The sequence below is a fragment of the Ctenopharyngodon idella genome, chromosome 2, assembly GCF_019924925.1.
Source record: "Ctenopharyngodon idella isolate HZGC_01 chromosome 2, HZGC01, whole genome shotgun sequence".
NCBI lineage: Eukaryota > Metazoa > Chordata > Actinopteri > Cypriniformes > Xenocyprididae > Ctenopharyngodon > Ctenopharyngodon idella.
The window spans coordinates 17,496,490-17,509,812 of NC_067221.1; the positions used below are offsets into that span (position 1 = coordinate 17,496,490).

Sequence of the window (13,323 nt, forward strand, 5' to 3'; positions counted from 1 at the left end):
AAATCGTAAATCGTGTGTCACACGTTGGAGGCAGTGCAGTAACAATCTGTGTATTTTACCTATGTTCTTTACTACATTACTTTATTTTCCTATTGGTCTCTGGAATTGCTAATCTGCTGTTAACAAAGCAGACTTCATTACATCTATCGCTACTCATTCAGGTCTCCACCTCGGTACCCTGATTGAGACATGGATCAAATTTCTCCACTAATTTCACTTTTTCCCTCAACCCTTTGCCTGGCTGGGATGGGTGGTGGTACTGGTCTGCTTAATTCCAATGAATGGAAATTTAATCCTTTACCATCTCTGTTTGGCAATAGCTAATTTGAATCGCATGCAATTACTATAACCCACTCCGTTAAAATCCATTTTGTAGTTGTAAATCGTTCCCCAGGTCACTAGGTAACTTCTTGGAGGAGTTAGATGTGTTACTCTCATCCTTCCCTGAGGATGGTACTCTTCTGGTAGAACTTGGAGACTTCAACATCCATCTAAGAACCTCTGGCTGCTGACTTCCTCACTCTGCTTGCCTTGTTTGACCACAAGTGAGTGTCTACTACGGCTACTCACAAATCAGGTAACCAATTGGACCTCATCTACACACGCTACTTCTCCACTGATAATACACTGGTTACACCACTGCACACCTCAGACCACTTCCTCATCACTCTTAACCTCAACTGACACAACACACACTCCGCCACAGGTCACCTTTCGGTGTTACCCATGCTCACTCTCACCCTCCCGCCTGTCCTCTTTGGTCTCATTCTCACTTCCTCCCCCTAATCATTTCTCAGAGTCAGGGCTACAGAGAGGAAGTGGTGCGAATCAAAAGATACAGACCTTAGTTTGTATCACTCACTCCTCTCTTCCTTTTCTGCAAATGTCTCCAATGCTAAAACAACATACTACCACAAAAATGAACAAATTCCCCTGATTCTCACACACTTTTCAAAACCTTTTATCTTCTTTGCCTTCTCCCATCCCCCCTCCAAACTCATCCTTACCAATCACCCTACTACCTGTCTGCTTGATCCTTTCCCCACTCATCTCCTTAAGGCCATTTCTTCTTCAATTGTACCTGCACTCACACACATAATTAACACTTCTCTTCACACTGTCTGCTGCTTTTGAAACAGTTAACCACCAAATCCTCCTGTCAACCCTCATGACAAAGGGCATCTCAGGAACCGTACTCCTGTGGTCCAAGTCTTACCTCTTAGGTAGGTCCTTCAGGGAGGGGTGAGGTGTCTTAAGTCGCAACATCTTGCTACTGAGGTACCTCAGGGCTCAATGCTTGGACCACTTCTCTTTTCCATCTACATGCCATCACTGGGATCTGTCATTCAGAAACATGGTTTTTCCTGTCACTTCTATGCTGATGACACATAACTCTACCTCTCATTCCAACCAGACGATCCGATGGTAGCTGCTCGCATCGCAGCCTGCCTGATTTTGGCCTGGATGAAGGACCACCATTATCAACTCAACCTTGCAAAGATGAAACTGCTTGTGGTCTCGGGCAACCCAACACTTCATCACAACCTTTCCATTCAACTAGGTTCGTCAACAATAACTCCTTCCAGGACAGCCAGGAACCTTGGAGTTGTGATTGATGATCATTTAAGCTTCACAGACCATATTGCTACAACAGCCCAGTCCTGTAGATTTGCCTTATGCAACATTAGAAAGATTAAACCCTTCCCATCGAAGCATTCTACACAACACCTCGTCCAAGTTAAACCTATCCAGACTGGAATATTGTAATGCTCTCTTGGCAGGCCTTCCAGCATGTACTGTCAAGCCTCTGCAACTGATCCAGAATGCGGCAGCAAGAGTGATCCTTAACAAACCAAAGAGAGCGCACATCACACCTCTCTTCATCAGTTTGCACTGGCTGCCAATTGCCACTCGCATCAAATTCAAGGCTCTGATGTTTACCTACAAGACAACCACTGGCTCTGCACCACTATACCTAAACTTTATGCACCCTCCAGAAGCTTGCATTATGCAAGTGAACGGCACCTTGTGGTGCCATCCCAAATAGGCAAAAAATCACTCTTACTGACCTTTTCCTTGTCTGTGCCCTGCTGGTGGAATGACCTGCGTAACTGAGGGGCTGTTTACACACCATTTTCAACTAAAAATGGAAAACTTTTTATGCATTTTGGCTGTTCATTTACACGACAACTGCGTTTTGGGGGCCTGAAAACGCAAACGTTTGAAAACGGGTTTCAAAGTGCAAGTTTTTGAAAATGATACCGTTATCATCTCCGTGTAAGCAACAAAAACGCAGATATGTGAAAACTGTGACAGCATGCACGTGTATTACATTTAGTCTAATGCACATTTGACGCGAGTGCTCTGAAAAAAAACCTTTCAATATAAAGTGACATCGCCAACTACTGGCCTAGCATGCATAATACAGCATTTTTAGTCATTTTCATGGATCCGTGCGAACAGGGATTCGACAGCGTTGTCATCTATACAAAGAAAAAACGTTTCCCTTTTTTGTTGTTGTGTAAACGTACCCTCAATCCGAGCATCTGACTCTTCAGCCATTTTCAGAAAAATGCTAGACACATTTTTTTTTTGACAAATTTTTTGTCAACATTTGACCAAAACTTTTTCTATTTCTAATCTGTTTCTCTCTTTATTTAAAAAAAAGAAAGAAAAAAAAAAGAAAAACTCGCTACGTGCAGTTTGCTAAAATAACCGGGACTTAACAGCACTTAAATACTTTTGCACTCTTGTTTATATGATTGCTTCTATTGTTCTCATTTGTAAGCATCTGCTAAAAGATTAAATGTAAATATCAGGGGTTCTCAACTCTGGCCCTTGGGATTCACTTTCCTGCAGAGTTTAGCTCCAACCCTAATCAAACACACCTGAATAAGCTAATCAATGTCTTCAGGATTAATAAGCAGATGAGTTTGATCAAGGTTCGAGCTAAACTCTGCTGGAAAGTGGACCTCGAGGGCCAGAGTTGAGAACCCCTATATCATTAAAGCACAAAACAACTCAATGCATAATTCAAGGGTAAAACACTGAAAATTCAGTATGGAAAACTGCTTCTTATTAACACAGTACAATTTACCCTATTTTTAAAGACTTTTCTTAGAGTTTAGTTTTATGTAGTTTTACTTTCTGATAACTGCGCCAACAGTGCAGAAACATGTCAAAATATTTTTTTCTTTACCCTTTTTATTTATTTTTAATTTGACTTCTTTAGAATGCCCTTCAACCTTCACTTTCCAATACAGATTTACAAATTGAATAATCATTTTTTAACTATGTGGTTTGTGTTAGACAGGGTGGTAGGTATTTTAATGATTTACAGGCATTTGTGAAGCAGCTGTGTTCTTGTTAAGGCAAATGCTTTTTTTTTTCTTCTTCTTCTTCTTCTTTTTTTTTTTTTTTTTTACAAAAAAACAGACAAAATGAGCAAATACTGTACCATATTCAGCATATTCAGTTGTTGGAAAATAAAATATTTTAAAATAATGAAATTTAGCGTTTCAGAACTCTGAGAAAAAACATAGGATTTGCATTTCATTAAAATAAAAGAATTCAACAAGCTAGGATGGTAGACACATAATACATAAAGGAGAGATGGAGATACATAAATGTCTAGAAATTACTCTTAAGATTCAAATTCCTTTCAGTTTTGAGGTGATGTACCTGGATTTGATTTCCAGTGATTTTCCAAACAAATAACCATTGCAAGTAAGAAAGCAATTACATGAAAGTAACTGCAACCAACTTTGCCTATTGATGACTGGGTGGACACAGTCACACCCTCACACCACATGGATTTTCAATTTGTTTGTTTTCATAAGTCACATGTGCTCCTTTGTTCTAAGTTCCCGCCACTCATTGGTCACCATGGACACTAACTCACCATCACAGCTGTGCATCCTTAGTTAATCAACTCTTGTTTATATCAGTTCCTGTTTGTGTTCAGTTTGGCGTTAGGTCTCGTTTCGGTTATGTGTGCATGTACCTCTACCAGTTTGGATTATATTAAAGCTTGTATTGGCACTTTATTCGTCTTTGTCTTCATCTGCCTGCCTGCGCAGACATAGTACATGATATTTTTAAAATGGAGAATAACCTATGCTTTAAGACTTTAGTCTCAGTTGTTTTCAGTACTATGCAGAGATTGGATTGAGTATATATACCCTATACAATCCAGTTTTGTTTAACAGAATAAAATAAAGACAGTCACTATTAAGTGACTTAGGGTGGATATTTTGAAAGAATTGGGTAAATAATGTTTTGCAGTGGGTTGGTTTTGTGTTGGTTAGGTGTTCTTTAATATTTTTTTGTTTGTTTGTTTGGTTGTTTAACTTTATTATTTTCATATAGGGAATGTATAGGATTTATCCATGTCAAATGTATAAAAAATATTTGGTTTAATAAGTAAATTTAATACTTTAATGTAATTAATAATATAATTTTTGTGATTATTTAAGTGTTTTATATTGACAATGTTTGTTTTTAAAAAAGAAAAGAAATATGAATTGGAAGTGTGTCATGTTTAAAAAATCATGCTGGGGACTCAGCTAGAATATTTTAAACTTGCGTGTGAAAGGGTTAATTTGGTGTGATTAATTATGGAAAAAAATAAAGCGTTAAAATCATTAGCATTTTTAATGCACCGCACCCTGGCCCAGACCTGTAAGTCATTGCATGGAGTTAAGATTATGAACATGATACAGGGCAATGACTGACTGTGTGATGAAGCCTATTAGAATGCAGTTAAAGTGCCACTAAAATTCAAGATATGGGAGCAAAAAATGCCCTGTATGGGTTTTGGTCTTATATTTATATCATAGTTTAGTAATATCACATGAGCAAGAGTGCTGTTTTTCCCAAATGTATGCACGATTACAAATGTGACGTTGATATTACAACAGTAAACAAACCTGACCTGTGTACCTATTAAAAAAGGCTGCATTTTAGTTAAATTTTTTTATGCTGTTTCCTCACTAACTTCCCTCAGTCTCGTTGACTCAGATGTACGTCATTGCTTACGTTGCACGAGTGCCCACTACTGGCTGAACCCTTGAAATGTGTTTAAATGGAACACCCTAAGCCCTTGATCTTCAATTATCTTCTATGGAGCTGATTCATTACAATTTTTTTAGTTATGAATTTGTTTTATGCACCATTCTATAGGCCTGTATGTTAGAATATATGTATGTTAAATAGTATAAAATGTGAAAAAATACACAAACAAAAATGATAATAATACAATAAACTACAACTGTGTTTAAAAAAACCAGTCAGTTAAGGTACACACTTCATAATGGCGGTGGGGATTCCCCCCGTGGTGAAGTGCTTAGGGAAGTTTGCGAGTAAAGTGGAGTTAAACAGCCAAAGACTGCCACTTGATTCTTTCCTGAATAAATCAGCTGTTTGAATGAATGACTCACTTGTTAAGACAGTGACTTGCTGCTACCTACTGGCAGTTTTAGTTTCATATTTACAGTATTGTTTCATTTTTCATTCCTATTCATGCCACCTCTGAGCTTCATTAAACAGTCTGCATAAATAGACCTAAATGCCACTTCAAATGCAGCATCTGAAAAAAAGTCACATTAGCCTTAATGTGTTCTCAGCCAAAATTGATTAATATGTGATTATTTTGATTAATTAATCTGCACATCATGTAATTAATACTTTTTTTTTTAATTATCGCTTGATAGACTTAATAAAAATATGTTTGTCATTGTCATCACCCAAACACAAACCAGTTTTGATACATAAAAAAGTTTACTTTACAGTGAATTAAAATGCAAAATTGAACCAATTAAATGATTTGCAGCACATACTTGCATTAATGTTTGTTACCTAAAATGACTAAAGAAAATGAATAAATAAATGTCTCCCAAAGTCACCAGAATTTAATGCTTTGGTGCTATTTTTGCCAAAAATGTCTTTTTTCCGGACATGCCCTAGACAGTACTTTGGTAATATTTTTGAGGGGCCTGTGCCCCAGTGATGATCAAACTCTAGAAATGCTCCAGTTTGCTCCCTTTAAAGCAGAAACCAAATTTCAGCAGTACAATATCTTAACTCTGTTAAAGGAGAATGGTGGAGGTTAGTGTTGATTGTTTTTTTTCCTTTGGCATGTGAACTATAACTTAACCTTAGCTTAAGACCATCTCTCTCTTCTACAACTATTTAAATAAGGCACCTACTCTTAAACCATTAACCAAAAATATGTCCTGCTAAGTCACTGTTCTTTCACTCATTCTTTCTAAACATTTGTAAGTGTTGCAACACTTCTTATGTTACTGTCCTCTCTGAATGTCCTCTCAAATTAATCATTTAATTCTTCATTTGTAAATTGCTTTGGATTAAAGTGTCTGCAATCTAAATGTAAACGTATTCCACAAAAAAACTAAGAGCTTAAATGTCAAAGAGTGCCATAAACTTCCACTGTCCTGAACAAGACTGTAAAACTCCTTTAAAAACAACCTTTGAGTTCATGGCTTCCCCAGTATTGTTTGAGTCAAAGCAAAGAAGATTTTTAAGGGAGATATTTTTTCCAAGTGAACAATGTGTTTTGGGGAATTTAGAACTTCATGTCAAAGGTTTTATCAGCTTCCTTCTTTTGTTTTTGCCATGACTTACAGCATACCATGTCACAATGAGTGCCATTTCCTTTGTTTAACATGCATGGGTTCTATCTGAAGGATTTTAAACCATCTGCTTTTTCTTTTCAGCATAAATCCCTGCCTCTACTTTTGTCTTTTGCCATATATGGTTATGCCTTGGTCTCACTTAAATATGTAACTAATGAAAGTTAAAAATGTCTTCATTAAAAAAAAAAAAAAAAAAAAAAATAGTGCAGATAAATTATTAGCCTACAAGTTTCGGAAGAATCATGCATTTTAACATTAAATACATTGTTTGTTTTAAAATATTATGCATTGTTTTCTGCTGTTTATGTGTGGGATTTCACCATTTTCAGTGTGATAAAGCTTTTGCTTTAGTTTCCTGGAGAACACGTGTCTGCTCTGCTCTTCTCTTCGTCTTTGTTTACATACCTCGTCTGCTCTTTTCCAGCACCGCCCTGGACTTGATAAAAAGGTTTTCCTTTATGGTCCATTATTCTTCATGTAAGTTAAATGGAAAGTGCAATTAAAAATCAAAATGGTCAAAATATTATAGGTCTTTTTGCAAATTATGATATCGTCATTTTTTTGGGTGAAAGGTCCCTTTAAATGCATAGGCTGTAAATACCGAGATTGTTATAGCCTACTGGGCGTGTTGTGGTCTTATTTTGTTACACTATAAAATCATAATTTATAACATTACAATGCTGGATTCTCACTTACATTTGTAAATACAGTAAAAAAAAAAAAAAAAAAAAAAGATGACTAAATGATCTAGTTTCCAAACACTTTGTTGTTTTGATCGGTCGTTAAGAATGGGAAAGTGACAAAAGCGTATCTCCAGTACAGATTCAGCATTTTTGTTTTTATAGCTGTTAAATGTCAACTTCAGGTCAGTGTTTGCACGTTATATACTCTTTCACCCTGGTGTGACAGTCTCCCTCCTCAAGTTCCTCCTCATGATATCAGCCAATGACAAGCAAGTGCTCTCACTGTCTTGTACATGTTTAAAATGTACACTCCGCCTGACGGCTCTGCATTTTGCATATCGGGTTTTTAAACACAGCGCAGTGTAAATAAGAATGATAGAAATAGAAACCGAAAGAAACAAACTGATGACATCGCCGCTCGAGCTTTTTATTACGCAGAAATGCTTTTCATCGTAACCTTCGTTTTTCTTTTAGCTTTATCCTGGGCTCTTCCAAAGGGTAAGTCTTTTATCCTGTTATCCATCTTCATCATCCCCAACCAAGAATAGATGTTCTGTTGCTCATGTTTTTTCTCCATTATGATTTTTGTTTGTTTTTTGACTCGCTGCATTCAGTACTGTATTATTTTCTAAAAATAAAGCCTTATATGTGTTTTATTGTTAGATTTTGTAATTCAGTTCGAGCGCAGAGTGTTGGTAAACGGGACGGTCGTGGAGAGGATCCTTCTCAGTCATCCACATTTAAAGGGACAGTTCGACAAGCAACCTGTTGTCAGACCCATTCAAGATGAAGTCCTGAAAATGATGGTGGAGAATGATCATGCTACAGCAAGTAAATAATATTAATGCAATGATTCATAGATTATGATTGACCGATATTACATTTAACGTCCAATACGAGACAGAACCGATTTTTAATTGTTTTGTTTCAGCGTTGTGACACAATAGCTAAATAATCAGTAGACTAAATTGCGTCAATAAAAAAGCATAAAGTGAATTAAGAATATAACAATAACATTATTACATTATAGTGTGAACATTAAACTAATAATTAGGCTTTTATTTTATATATGCTAAGTTGGCTTTAATCTATTTTGTTTACTTTGAGTTGACCTTCCCAATTAAAGCTTTGTTTACATAAATTGGCATACTCAAGCTCCAATATAATATAGTATATTATATCTCTATATGTCTAAAAATGTATTTTCCTTTTTGTTTTGGGTTACTGTTAATGCTAAAGTGGGTAAATGATGTTGCACGTCTGTTACTTGAAATGTTACAAAATACAGTATTTGAGCTTAAATATGCAAATTTATGCAAACAATACATTAAAATGAGTACATGCATACTGAGTGGTGTAATGCTGTTGTTGGGTGTTATTCTGTAGAGGCCCACCAAATGGTGTCATTTATTAAATTAGGTAAAAATATTTGAATTTCAGTGATAAATATTGGTCTTTCACTAATTGTTATGCAGCCACTCTGTGACAATAAAATTCACCTTTATTTTTCAGTTTTTGGCACATATATACGTTTGAGGGAATGCAAGATGAGAGGTTATCAGGTCCTGCAGCTGTCCGACCGGTTTCAGCTCAATGGCAGAGATTGTTTGACTTTAGATCCAGAAAGTGATTCGTGGACAGTGTTGATGCCAGAGGCGCATGATCTAAAACAGTCATGGACGCTTGAGCACACGAGTCTAGAGAAGGTCCACCTAAAAGAAGAATGTGAGGAATTCATGAAGCAGATGAATGACGCCCAGGATCAAGAAGGTAAATACTTATTATGAATATTTGTTAGATTAATTTATTGATACAACTACATGAAAGTCTTACTGATTAAAGTACCCCTATTATGCTTTTTCGAATATTACCTTTCATGCAGTGTTTAATATAGCTGTTTGTGAATGTAAAATGTAAAATTAAAATGTTTTTTGACCTTGGATGCATGTAAACCTATTGTGGGAGACCTTCAAAACAAAATTAGGAACCTTTAAAATAGCATAATAGGGGCACTTTAAATGGTGTTGTTTGACTAGTTCAAACTAGAAAACCAGTTTTTGCCAGAATGAAGCACAACCACTCTTAGAAAAAAAGATTCAGTGGGGTTCTATATAGAACCCTAGGGTTCTTGACTTTAAAGAATTTTAAGCAACTCTTTATGCCAGAAAGGTTCTATATAAGGAGAAATGTCTTAAATAATTACATAATACTTTCATGTTTGTTAGTTCATGTTTTTTTTCTGTAATAAAGTATGTTTACGAGCTGTTTAATTCAAAAAAATTAATTAAAGGGTTAGTTCACTCAAAAATGAAATTTCTGTCAATAATTACTCACCCTCATGTCGTTCCAAACCCGTAAGATCTTCATTCATCTTCGGAACACAAATTAAGATATTTTTGATGAAATCCAAGAGGGGTTTTTTTTATGGAAGCAATGAAATTACCACATTCAAGGTCCAGAAAAGTAGTAAAGACATTGTTAAAATAGTCAACATGACTACAGAGGTTCATCCTTAATATTATGAAGCGACAAGAATGACGACTTTATTCAACAAATTCTTCTCTCCCCTGTTAGTCTCATACACTTTTTACGTTGCAGCCCTTCCAGGTTCCTGCGTCAGCAACACACGCATGCGTCGTGCTGCCCACGTGACAGAGCCGGCCAATACTGAGCTGGCGTTCAGACGTAAACACGGAAGCTCTGCAACGTAAATAGCGCAGGAGAATGACAAGGGAGAGACGAATTTGTTGAATAAAGTCATTATTTTTGTTTTGTTTTTGTGCACAAAAAGTTTTCTCGTTGCTTCATAACATTAAGGTTGAACTGCTGTAGTCACGTTGACTAATTTAACGATGTTTTTACTACTTTTCTGGACCTCGAATGTGGTAATTTCGCTACATTCAATGGAGGATAAAAAAAAAAAAAACCTCAGATTTCATCAAAATATCTTAGTTTGTGTTCTGAAGATGAACAAAGGTCTTACGGGTTTGGAACGACATGAGGGGGAGTAATTAATGACAGAAATTTCATTTTTTGGTGAATTAACCCTTTAAGATTGAAAATGATCCCATGATGGGAACCCCTAAAAGGTTCTATATATGGAGCGCCTGACAGACCCTTTGAAGGAACTTTATAGAAACTTTTCTTCTAAGAGTATACCTTCCTTTTTTTTTCCAGTTTTTTCCAGTACACTTTTGTGGGTATCTACCTTTTACATTTTATAAATATATTATACTATATTTTTAGATGATAGGATTATTAACTAAGAATATGGAGTTTATTGAATGTTTTCAGGGCTTGGTGTGTTAAGAGTGATGGCTCCAGTTCTGGCCACTTTTCTCTTCATTGGATTCGTCTTTATAAGCCACCTTATCTTCAAACGACATGGTAAGCTTACTGCTGGAATCATGTGCTGTGTCACATGTGTACTTGTGAATAAACACCACTGCAAACCAGTAAAATCACTACCAATGATTTTAAATGGATAAATAATAATGAAATGACCACAATGAACATAAAATAATATTTTGTTTGTCTGGTGTCAGTTACATGTAACAAGGATTCATTCTCCTTTCTTTGCCTTGCTTTTCCACTTTCGTTTGATGCAGGTCAACAGCCAGGAGGTGAGATCTTTCACATTGTTTACCAAATGCTTAATTGCTGCAATATAAAGCCTGACAGAAGATTAAATATTGACGTTGTTATAGCTGTCCATGTGGATTGGATGGCACTCAGTGAACTAATGTTCCCAGACACCCTAGTTAATAAGAAGTGAATTTCACTAAATATATTCTCTTAATAGTACAAATTTGCAAGAACATGGTTTAGAAAAGAATGATTTAAGGTTGTATATTTAGCTTAGCTTATTTAGCTTGTGAAACTTTTGTCAAATAACACAAATATGTGCTTTATGCGATAACATCTAAATTAATGTTTTATTTGAGAAATCATTTAATATCAACCTTACTTAAGGTTATTCCGACAAATTTTTCTTCTTGTAGGTCTCACAGAAAGTAGATACAATCCATAAGCAATAAACTGACTACACCTAAATAAACCAAAAATAGGGAAGTCTTTGAAGTCTCATATCTGAAAAGATATTGCGTACATACATACCTTAAAAGATCAACACAGACAGACTAGCCCAGGTGGATATGCAAGATACAAACATACCAGACAGGTGCATCTGCATGTTTTTATGCTGTTGTTTATCAGATGTGTAACTTCCCTGTAGGTGTTTTAGGCTCAGTAATCCACTATCCAGCCCATCATTTTGATGTGCCATTAGACGGATAGAGTCACAAGGACATCTCTCAAGTTCCAGTGCTGAAGGGTCATTATTAGCAATCACCTAACCTGCCTGACCACATTAAAGAGAGTCAACTCTTTCTCCTGATTGCAAAAGTCTTGGACTGATTTGAAATTTCAGTAATAAATTTGTTCCAATTTATATATCCAGTGTATGAAAGGAAAGGTCTTTGATTAAAATGACCTTGAAAGCTTAGTTATTCAAATTATTTTGATGATATTGTATGCACATATTGTTACAAAATGTTCTACAACAATGCAACTAATTGATATGCTACTCTTTTCTGTATAACACAATCTGATTAAATGTCAGCTAGATATACTTATTTTTTTAACATTTGTTTAAAATGTTGTGCTTTTTTTATTTTCTTTCACAATGTAAAACAGCAGATATCATGTTTAAATGGAGGCTTGGGAGGGTTACTTTAAAAATGTATTCCGTTACAGTTACAAATTACTTCATAAAAAAAAGTATTCAGTAACGTAATCCAAGTACCACAATATGAATGGGTCTCAACAATAAAAATATTTTAAAAATCTGATAAATTATCTATTGCAATATTATTATCATTGTTGTTGTTTAGAGCTTAAATATATAAAAATCACATCAGATCATAACCAAACTGAACAAACTCGGATCAAACATTTCTGTTCATGTTTGTTCTGCTTTAATTTTAATGTTTAGCATTTTGATTACTTTTAAAAACTATTAAACTAAGCAATCATGTCTAATTTCCCCAACTTGGGAATACACAGCCCTATATATATATGTGTGTGTGTGTGTGTGTGTGTGTGTAAAGGGCTATTCAGACATCTAGTGGGTACAGTATGGTATTACAGATTATTGTTTTAGTCCTTTGATAAAGAAAGTGTTTTCGTAGCTGAAAGGCAGAGTTTGCACTGTACAACCATGTCGTTTGCATTTTCTTCTTTGAAAACAAAATCGCAGCGAAATTTCGATGAATTGAAAGCGTTTTTCCCCGCGGGCAGCATCGTTTCAACTAGCAGTAGTGATTCAATCTGCGTCTGAGATTGTAGACGGGTGTTATTTGCGCATGCACCAGCGGGTGGCTCGCGCGAGTCATCACTGGCAACAGAACCAGGAAATACTGTAGCCTATAATCAAGTAGCGCTTAATACGTGTTATTATGGCAAAATAATGATTTATTTAGTTTTAAATGAAACGATTGTAATCCTGATAGTATCCCCCCTTTTTTCAAAATGTAACTGTAATCTGATTAGGCTACTACGTTTTTTGACGTAACTGTAACGAATTACAGTTACTGGATTTTTGTATCCTGATTACGTAACGCCGTTACATGTATTCCGTTACTCCCAACCCTGTTTAAATGTATCTGTATACCAAAAGATTTTTTGTGTCTGACACTAGCTGTAATTGTATTGTAAATTCTTGCAAAAAGATCAAACCCAGCAAATAACCAAATCAAACTTATCTCATGATATATTCACTGTGCTTTTTATTTATGTAATAAAGATGGAATAAGTTTAGCTAATGTAACCAAAGTGTTATATATATGTGTGTGTGTGTATCATATATATATATATATATATATATAGGCCTATATATATATATATATACACACACAGGGTGCGATTTGTAGGGGGGGATGGGGGGGATTTTCCCCCCTTCTGGTCTATGTATCCCTGCCTCTGCTAAA

General features: G+C 35.7%; 1 long non-coding RNA gene across 2 annotated transcripts; it reads left to right on the forward strand.

Annotated features, from left to right (window-relative positions):
• The first annotated feature begins 7,571 nt into the window (after window positions 1-7,571).
• On the forward strand, window positions 7,572-13,153 carry LOC127502394 (uncharacterized). Of its 2 annotated transcripts, XR_007926852.1 has the most exons (7): window positions 7,572-7,834; window positions 8,000-8,167; window positions 8,849-9,106; window positions 10,514-10,532; window positions 10,631-10,723; window positions 10,945-10,959; window positions 11,571-13,153. It is a non-coding gene; the product is annotated as an uncharacterized LOC127502394 (long non-coding RNA). The 2 variants fall into 2 exon arrangements; XR_007926851.1 differs by lacking the exon at window positions 10,514-10,532.
• The last annotated feature ends 170 nt before the right edge of the window (window positions 13,154-13,323 follow it).